The sequence below is a fragment of the Stegostoma tigrinum genome, chromosome 9, assembly GCF_030684315.1.
Source record: "Stegostoma tigrinum isolate sSteTig4 chromosome 9, sSteTig4.hap1, whole genome shotgun sequence".
Classification (NCBI taxonomy): Eukaryota; Metazoa; Chordata; class Chondrichthyes; order Orectolobiformes; family Stegostomatidae; genus Stegostoma; species Stegostoma tigrinum.
In genome coordinates this window covers 84251661-84259511 of record NC_081362.1, presented here as the reverse complement: position 1 = coordinate 84259511, position 7851 = coordinate 84251661, and the positions used below count along the sequence as shown (strand labels likewise).

The 7851-nt window shown below is 49.7% G+C and overlaps 1 protein-coding gene across 12 annotated transcripts in view; it reads left to right on the top strand.

The window, feature by feature from the left end:
• Window positions 1-7851, top strand: part of akt3a (v-akt murine thymoma viral oncogene homolog 3a) — a 397520-nt gene that overhangs the window by 209299 nt on the left and 180370 nt on the right. The gene's annotated exons all lie outside the window — the stretch shown is intronic.

Below are 7851 nucleotides of genomic sequence, written 5' to 3'. Positions count from 1 at the left end.
GAGTGTGTGTGTGGCGTGTGTGTGTTGGCGGGGAGTGTGTGTGTGAGTGTTGGGGATAGTGTGTGTGTGTTGGGGGCAAGTGTGTGTGTGTGTGTGTTGGGGGGGCGAGTGTGTGTGTGTTGGGGATGTGTGTGTGTGTGTATTGGGGGAATGTGTGAGTGTGTGTGTTGGGGAGGAGTGTATGAGTGTGTTGGGGGGGAGTGTGTGTGTGTGTAGGAGGTGTCAGGGTGTGTTTGCGTGTGTGTGTATTTGTGTGGACGGAGGAGTGTATGTGTGTGTGGAGGGGGTGTGTGTGTTGGGGGGGTAATATGTATGTAGGGGTAGGGTGTTGGGGGAGTATGTGTCTGTGTGTGGGTGTTGGGAGGGAGGTGTGGGTGTATGTGTCAGGGGTCAGGTGTGTGTGGGGGCAGTGAGCATGTGTGTGGAGGGGGTGGAGTGTGTGTGTGTGTGTGTGTGTGTGTGTGTGTGTTGGGGGGCAGTGTGTGTGTGTGAGTGTTTGGGGGAAGTGTCTGTGTGTGTGTGTGTTGTGGGCGAGTGTGTGTATGTTTGTGTGTGGGGGGGGCGAATGTGTGTGTGTTGGGGGGAGTGTGTGTGTGTGTGTGTGTATTGGCGGAATGTGTGAGTGTGTGTGTTGGGAGAGTGTATGAGTGTGTGTTGGGGGGGAGTGTATGTGTGTTTGGGGGGGACGCGAGTGTGTGTGTTGGGGGCGAGTGTGTGTGGAGGAGGGCGAGTATGTGTGTTGGGGGTGGAGTGTGTGTGTGTGTGTGTGTGTGGTGTGTGTGTGTGTTGGGGGGAGTGTGTGTGTGTGAGTGTTGGGGATAGTGTCTGTGTGTGTGTTGGGGGTGAGTGTGTATGTTTGGAGGGAGTGTGCGTGTTGCGGGGTAGTGTGTGTGTGTGTGTGTGTGTCTGTTGGGGGGAAGTGTGTGTGTGTGTTGGGGAGGAGTGTGTATGTGTGTAAGTGGGGAGGAGTGTGTGTGTAGGAGGTGTTGGGGTGTGTTTGTGTGTGTGGACGGAGGAGTGTGTGTGTATGTGTGTGGATGGAGAAGTGTGTGGATTTGTGTGGACGGAGGAGTGTGTGTGTGTGTTGGGGGGGCGTGTGTGTGTGTGTGTATGTGTGTGTGTGTGATGGGGGGAGTGTCTGTGTGTGTGTGTGTTGGGGGTGAGTGTGTATATGTGTATTGGGGGAAATGTGTGAGTGTGTGTTGGGGGGGAGTGTATGAGTATGTGGGAGGGAGTGTGTGGGGGGGCGCGAGTGTGTGTGTCGGGGGCGTGTGTGTGGAGGAGGGCGAGTGTGTGTGTTGGGGTGGAGTGTGTGTGTGTGTGTGTGGTGTGTGTGTGTTGGCGGGGAGTGTGTGTGTGTGAGTGTTGGGGATAGTGTGTGTGTGTTGGGGGCAAGTGTGTGTGTGGGGGGGGCGAGTGTGTGTGTGTTGGGTGTGTGTGTGTATTGGGGGAATGTGTGGGTGTGTGTGTTGGGGAGGAGTGTATGAGTGTGTTGGGGGGGAGTGTGTGTGTGTAAGGTGGGGAGGAGTGTGTGTGTAGGAGGTGTCAGGGTGTGTTTGCGTGTGTGTGTATTTGTGTGTGTGTGTGTGGAGGAGTGTGTGTATTTGTGTGGACGGAGGAGTGTATGTGTGTGTGGAGGGGGTGTGTGTGTTGGGGGGGTAATGTGTATGTAGGGGTAGGGTGTTGGGGGAGTATGTGTCTGTGTGTGGGTGTTGGGAGGGAGGTGTGGGTGTATGTGTCGGGGGTCAGGTGTGTGTGGGGGCAGTGAGCATGTGTGTGGAGGGGGTGGAGTGTGTGTGTGTGTGTGTGTGTGTGTGTGTGTGTGTGTTGGGGGGCAGTGTGTGTGTGAGTGTTTGGGGGAAGTGTCTGTGTGTGTGTGTTGTGGGCGAGTGTGTGTATGTTTGTGTGTGGGGGGGGCGAATGTGTGTGTGTTGGGGGGGAGTGTGTGTGTGTGTGTGTGTTGGGGGGGAGTGTGTGTGTGTGTGTGTATTGGCGGAATGTGTGAGTGTGTGTGTTGGGAGAGTGTATGAGTGTGTGTTGGGGGGGAGTGTATGTGTGTTTGGGGGGGACGCGAGTGTGTGTGTTGGGGGCGAGTGTGTGTGGAGGAGGGCGAGTATGTGTGTTGGGGGTGGAGTGTGTGTGTGTGAGTGTTTGTGGGAAGTGTCTGTGTGTGTGTGTGTTGGGGGCGAGTGTGTGTATGTTTGTGTGTGGGGGGGGCCAATGTGTGTGTGTTGGGGGGGAGTGTGTGTGTGTGTGTATTGGGGGAATGTGTGAGTGTGTGTGTTGGGGGGAGAGTGTATGAGTGTGTGTTGGGGGGGAGTGTATGTGTGTTTGGGGGGGACGCGAGTGTGTGTGTTGGGGACAAGTGTGTGTGGAGGAGGGCGAGTATGTGTGTTGGGGGTGGAATGTGTGTGTGTGTGTTGGGGGAGTGTGTGTGTGTGTGTGAGTGTTGGGGATAGTGTCTCTGTGTGTGTGTGTGTTGGGGGTGAGTGTGTGTGTGTGTTTGGAGGGAGTGTGTGTGTTGGGGGGTAGTGTGTGTGTGCGTGTGTCTGTTGGGGGGAAGTGTGTGTGTGTGTTGGGGAGGAGTGTATATGTGTGTAGGTGGGGAGGAGTGTGTGTGTAGGAGGTGTTGGGGTGTGTTTGTGTGTGTGGACGGAGGAGTGTGTGTGTGTGTATGTGTGTGGATGGTGGAGTGTGTGGATTTGTGTGGACGGAGGAGTGTGTGTGTGTGTGTTGGGGGGGGCGTGTGTGTGTGTGTGTGTGTGTGTTGGGGGGGAGTGTCTGTGTGTGTGTGTGTTGGGGGCGAGTGTGTATATGTGTATTGGGGGAAATGTGTGAGTGTGTGTTGGGGGGGAGTGTATGAGTGTGTGGGAGGGAGTTTATGTTTGGGGAGGCGCGAGTGTGTGTGTGGAGGAGGGCGAGTGTGTGTGTTGGGGTGGAGTGTGTGTGTGGTGTGTGTGTGTTGGCGGGGAGTGTGTGTGTGTGAGTGTTGGGGATAGTGTGTGTGTGTGGGGGGGGCGAGTGTGTGTGTGTTGGGGATGTGTGTGTGCGTATTGGGGGAATGTGTGAGTGTGTGTGTTGAGGAGGAGTGTATGAGTGTGTTGGGGGGGAGTGTGTGTGTGTGTAAGGTGGGGAGGAGTGTGTGTGTAGGAGGTGTCAGGGTGTGTTTGCGTGTGTGTGTGTGTGTGTGTGGAGGAGTGTGTGTATTTGTGTGGACGGAGGAGTGTATGTGTGTGTGGAGGGGGTGTGTGTGTGGGGGGGGGTAATGTGTATGTAGGGGTAGGGTGTTGGGGGAGTATGTGTCTGTGTGTGGGTGTTGGGAGGGAGGTGTGGGTGTATGTGTCGGGGGTCAGGTGTGTGTGGGGGCAGTGAGCATGTGTGTGGAGGGGGTGGAGTGTGTGTGTGTGTGTGTGTGTGTTGGGGGGCAGTGTGTGTGTGTGAGTGTTTGGGGGAAGTGTCTGTGTGTGTGTGTGTTGTGGGCGAGTGTGTGTATGTTTGTGTGTGGGGGGGGCGAATGTGTGTGTGTTGGCGGGGAGTGTGTGTGTGTGTGTATTGGCGGAATGTGTGAGTGTGTGTGTTGGGAGAGTGTATGAGTGTGTGTTGGGGGGGAGTGTATGTGTGTTTGGGGGGGACGCGAGTGTGTGTGTTGGGGGCGAGTGTGTGTGGAGGAGGGCGAGTATGTGTGTTGGGGGTGGAGTGTGTGTGTGTGTTTGTGTGTGTGTGTGTGTGTGGTGTGTGTGTGTGTTGGGGGGAGTGTGTGTGTGAGTGTTGGGGATAGTGTCTGTGTGTGTGTGTGTGTGTGTTGGGGGTGAGTGTGTGTGTGTGTTTGGAGGGAGTGTGCGTGTTGCGGGGTAGTGTGTGTGTGTATGTGTGTAAGTGGGGAGGAGTGTGTGTGTAGGAGGTGTTGGGGTGTGTTTGTGTGTGTGGACGGAGGAGTGTGTGTGTATGTGTGTGGATGGAGGAGTGTGTGGATTTGTGTGGACGGAGGAGTGTGTGTGTGTGTGTTGGGGGGGCGTGTGTGTGTGTGTGTGTGTGTGTGTGTGTATGTGTGTGTGATGGGGGGAGTGTCTGTGTGTGTGTGTGTTGGGGGTGAGTGTGTATATGTGTATTGGGGGAAATGTGTGAGTGTGTGTTGGGGGGGAGTGTATGAGTATGTGGGAGGGAGTGTGTGTTTGGGGGGGCGCGAGTGTGTGTGTCGGGGGCGTGTGTGTGGAGGAGGGCGAGTGTGTGTGTTGGGGTGGAGTGTGTGTGTGTGTGTTGGCGGGGAGTGTTTGTGTGTGAGTGTTGGGGATAGTGTGTGTGTGTTGGGGGCAAGTGTGTGTGTGTGTGGGGGGGGCGAGTGTGTGTGTGTTGGGTGTGTGTGTGTATTGGGGGAATGTGTGAGTGTGTGTGTTGGGGAGGAGTGTATGAGTGTGTTGGGGGGGAGTGTGTGTGTATTGGTGGGGGCGCGAGTATGTGTGTTGGGGGCGAGTGTGTGTGGAGGAGGGCGAGTGTGTGTGTTGGGGGTGGAGTGTGTGTGTGTGTGTGTGTGGTGTGTGTGTGTGTGTGTTGGGGAGTGTGTGTGTGTGTTGGGGATAGTGTGCTGAGGGTGAGTGTGTGTATGTGTGTGTTGGGAGGGCGAGTGTGTGTGTGTGTTGGGGGGGAGTGTGTGAGTGTGTATTGGGGGAATGTGTGAATGTGTGTTGGGGGGAATGTGTGAGTGTGTGTGTTGGGGGGGAGTGTGTCTGTGTGGGGGGGAGTGTGTGTGTGTGTGTGTGTTAGGGGAGTGTGTTTGTGTTTGTGTCTGTGTGTTGGGGGGAGTGTGTTTGTGTCTGTGTTGGGGGGGAGTCTGTTTGTGTTTGTGTGTTTGTGTTGGGTGAGAGTTTGTGTGTGTGTATTGAGGGAATGTGTGTGTAGGGGGCGTGTGTGTTGGGGGAGTGTTTGTGTGTGTGTGTGTGTGTGTTGGGGAGTGTGTGTATGTGTGTGTGTGTGTTGGGGGGGGAGTGTGTGTGTGTGTGTGTGTGTGTGTTGCGGGGGAGTGTGTGGATGTGTGTGTGTGGATGTTTGTGTGTGTGGATCCTTCAGACCCTTCAGAAGAAAGGTCCCGACCCGAAACGTCAAGCTTTCCTGCTCCTCTGGTGCTGCTTGGCCCGCTGTGTTCATCCAGTTCCACACCGTGTTATCTCAGATTCTCCAGCATCTGCAGTACCTACTATCTCTCTCCATTCCAGCGATCATCTGTGTGAATCTTTGCTGTTCACACTCCAGGGCCAGTATGTCCTTTCTGAGGTGTGGGGCCCAAAATTGGGCCCAGTATTCTAAATGGGGCCTAACTAGAGCTTTATAAAGTCTCAGAAGCACATCGCTGCTTTTATATTCCAACTCTCTTGAGATAAATGCTCAAATCCCTCTGTTCTGTAGCTTTCTTTAGTCTTTCTTCATTTAAGTAATAGAACATAGAACATTACAGCACAGTACAGGCCCTTTGGCCCTCGATGTTGTGCCAACCTGTCATACCGATTTCAAGCCCATCTAACCTACACTATTCCATGTACGTCCATATGCTTGTCCAATGACGACTTAAATGTACCTAAAGTTGGCGAATCTACTGCCATTGCAGGCAAAATATTCAGATCCTCCTTTTCCTGCCACAGTGCATAACCTCTACATTATAATCCATCTGCAAAATCTTTTGCCCACTTGCTTGACCTGTCATATCCCTCTGCAGACTCTTTGTGCCATTCTCACCACTTGCCTTCCCACCTATTTTTGTGTCATCTGTAAACTTGGCTGTAGTATATTCCGTTTATGCATCCAAGTCATTAATGTAAGTTGTAAATAATTGTGGCTCCAGCACTAACGCCTGTGGCACGCTACTTGTTGCAGGTTGTCATCCTGACAATGTCCCCCTTATTCCAACTCTCTGTCTCCTAATAGTTAGCCAATCCTGTATCCATGCTAATATGCCTACCTCCAACACCATAGATTTAAGTAGCTTAATGTGTCGGAAATCATCAAACAACTTTCGAAAATCCAAATATTTTACAGCTTTCCCTTTATCTGTCCTGATTGTTATGTCCACAAAACATTCTCATAAGTTTGTCAGGTATAATTTCCCTATCATGAAGCATGACCAGAGTCTGCGTGATCATATTATGATTTTCTAAATGTTCTGCTGTAGACATTCTCAGTAACAGATGTTAAACTAACTGGCCTATAATTAGCTTTTTTGTCCCCTTCCCTTTTTATATGAAGGTGTTACATTGGAAAATGTCAGTCATCTGGGCATTTCTGAAAAATTGCATACCAGTGCATCCACTGTCTCTCTAGCTGCTTCTCCTAATATCCTAGGATGTATCCTATTAGGTCCAGGGGCATATTGGTCTTTAGCCCATTAGTTTCATAAGCACTTTTTCTCTAGTATTGGCTGTTGTACTTATTTATTTGCTCTCCTTTTGCTCCTTAGCATTCCAAAGTTCTTAAGTAGTTATTATTGTCTTCTACTGTGAGGACAATGCAAAGTATGCATTTGATTCCCCTGCCCATTCCTTTTATCTGCCATTATTATTTCCCTAGCCTCATTCACTAATGGGTCTATGTTCACTTTGGCTTCTGTTTTCCTTTTTATATATTTAAAAAAGATCTTGCTTCCATCAAGATGCTGCAGTTTCTAACTGGTGCATTCTCCATGACAGCATTTCTATCAGAGTCCACTTGGGAACGAAGCAGTGATCCTTACAATATTTTAATATGTTGCTTCCACTAGCATGGTATTCTTGCAAATGTTGCAATGAGTGTGAGACAGAAAGTTTCAACAAAATATCTCTTTTCCTGCATTACCTTAAATAATGCCTTAACTTGGTAACTTGCTAAATGGCTTTTGGAATCTTTCAATGTTTTATTTGCTGGAATACTGTCGTTATTACTGTAGAAAGAAAGACACATTTTGACCTCCAGTGTTGATTCTGCACTGTGTGAATTCCTAGCTAGTTTCCTGTAATGTACACATCCAGGACATGTTGGGGAGGCAACGGCCTAGTGATATTATCATTGGACTGTTTATCCAACATCCCAGGTAACGTTCTGGGGACTCTGGTCCTAATCCCACCATGGCAGGTGGAATTTAAATTAAATACATGTCTGGAATTAAGATGAATCAATTTTTCATTGTGGGAAAAAACCCATCTGAATCATTAATTTCCTTTAACATCCTTACCTGGTCTGACTCGAAACTGCTGTCTGGGAAATAAATTCACACCTAGCCAGCATGCCATTGTCCAATGAATGAATAAAACAAGAATTGCTCATAGGTAATTTGGTAATCTTACTAGGATTACTATTGGCTAGATCCATTCAGATGGTATTCGGAAGATCTCAGTCAATTTCATGGTCCAGTGCACCATGGACTCCATTGGATCCAGTTAATTTCTGAGTAAAACTCATTTCTTTTCCACCTTGCGCTTTCTCGAAGAAATTCAAAACATTCTTTCATTTTACCCTGAGGGTTCAATTTCATGGACGGTATTTATAACAATGGAATGGCAGCTCAGTTTACTCTCAATTACTTGCAGTGAGAAATTTTTGTTAATTTGATATTCTAAAATATAAATATGAACAATACCTGGTGCAGAAAGTGTGCTATCCTAATTAACAAAAATATGAACTTTCAATTGTTTGCAACTGATACATGTTGATAACACCGTGCACACTTAGTATGCCATTAAACACTACTTTTGTGGCCTTTGTGTAGATTTCTAACGAATTGAACTGTTAGGGCACAACTTTGAAATTTTGTTAATTTGGCATTATTATGAATTCTGTCATCTGTACTCGTTGCCATTTTTATTGAACACTGGCTGAGAATATATGTCA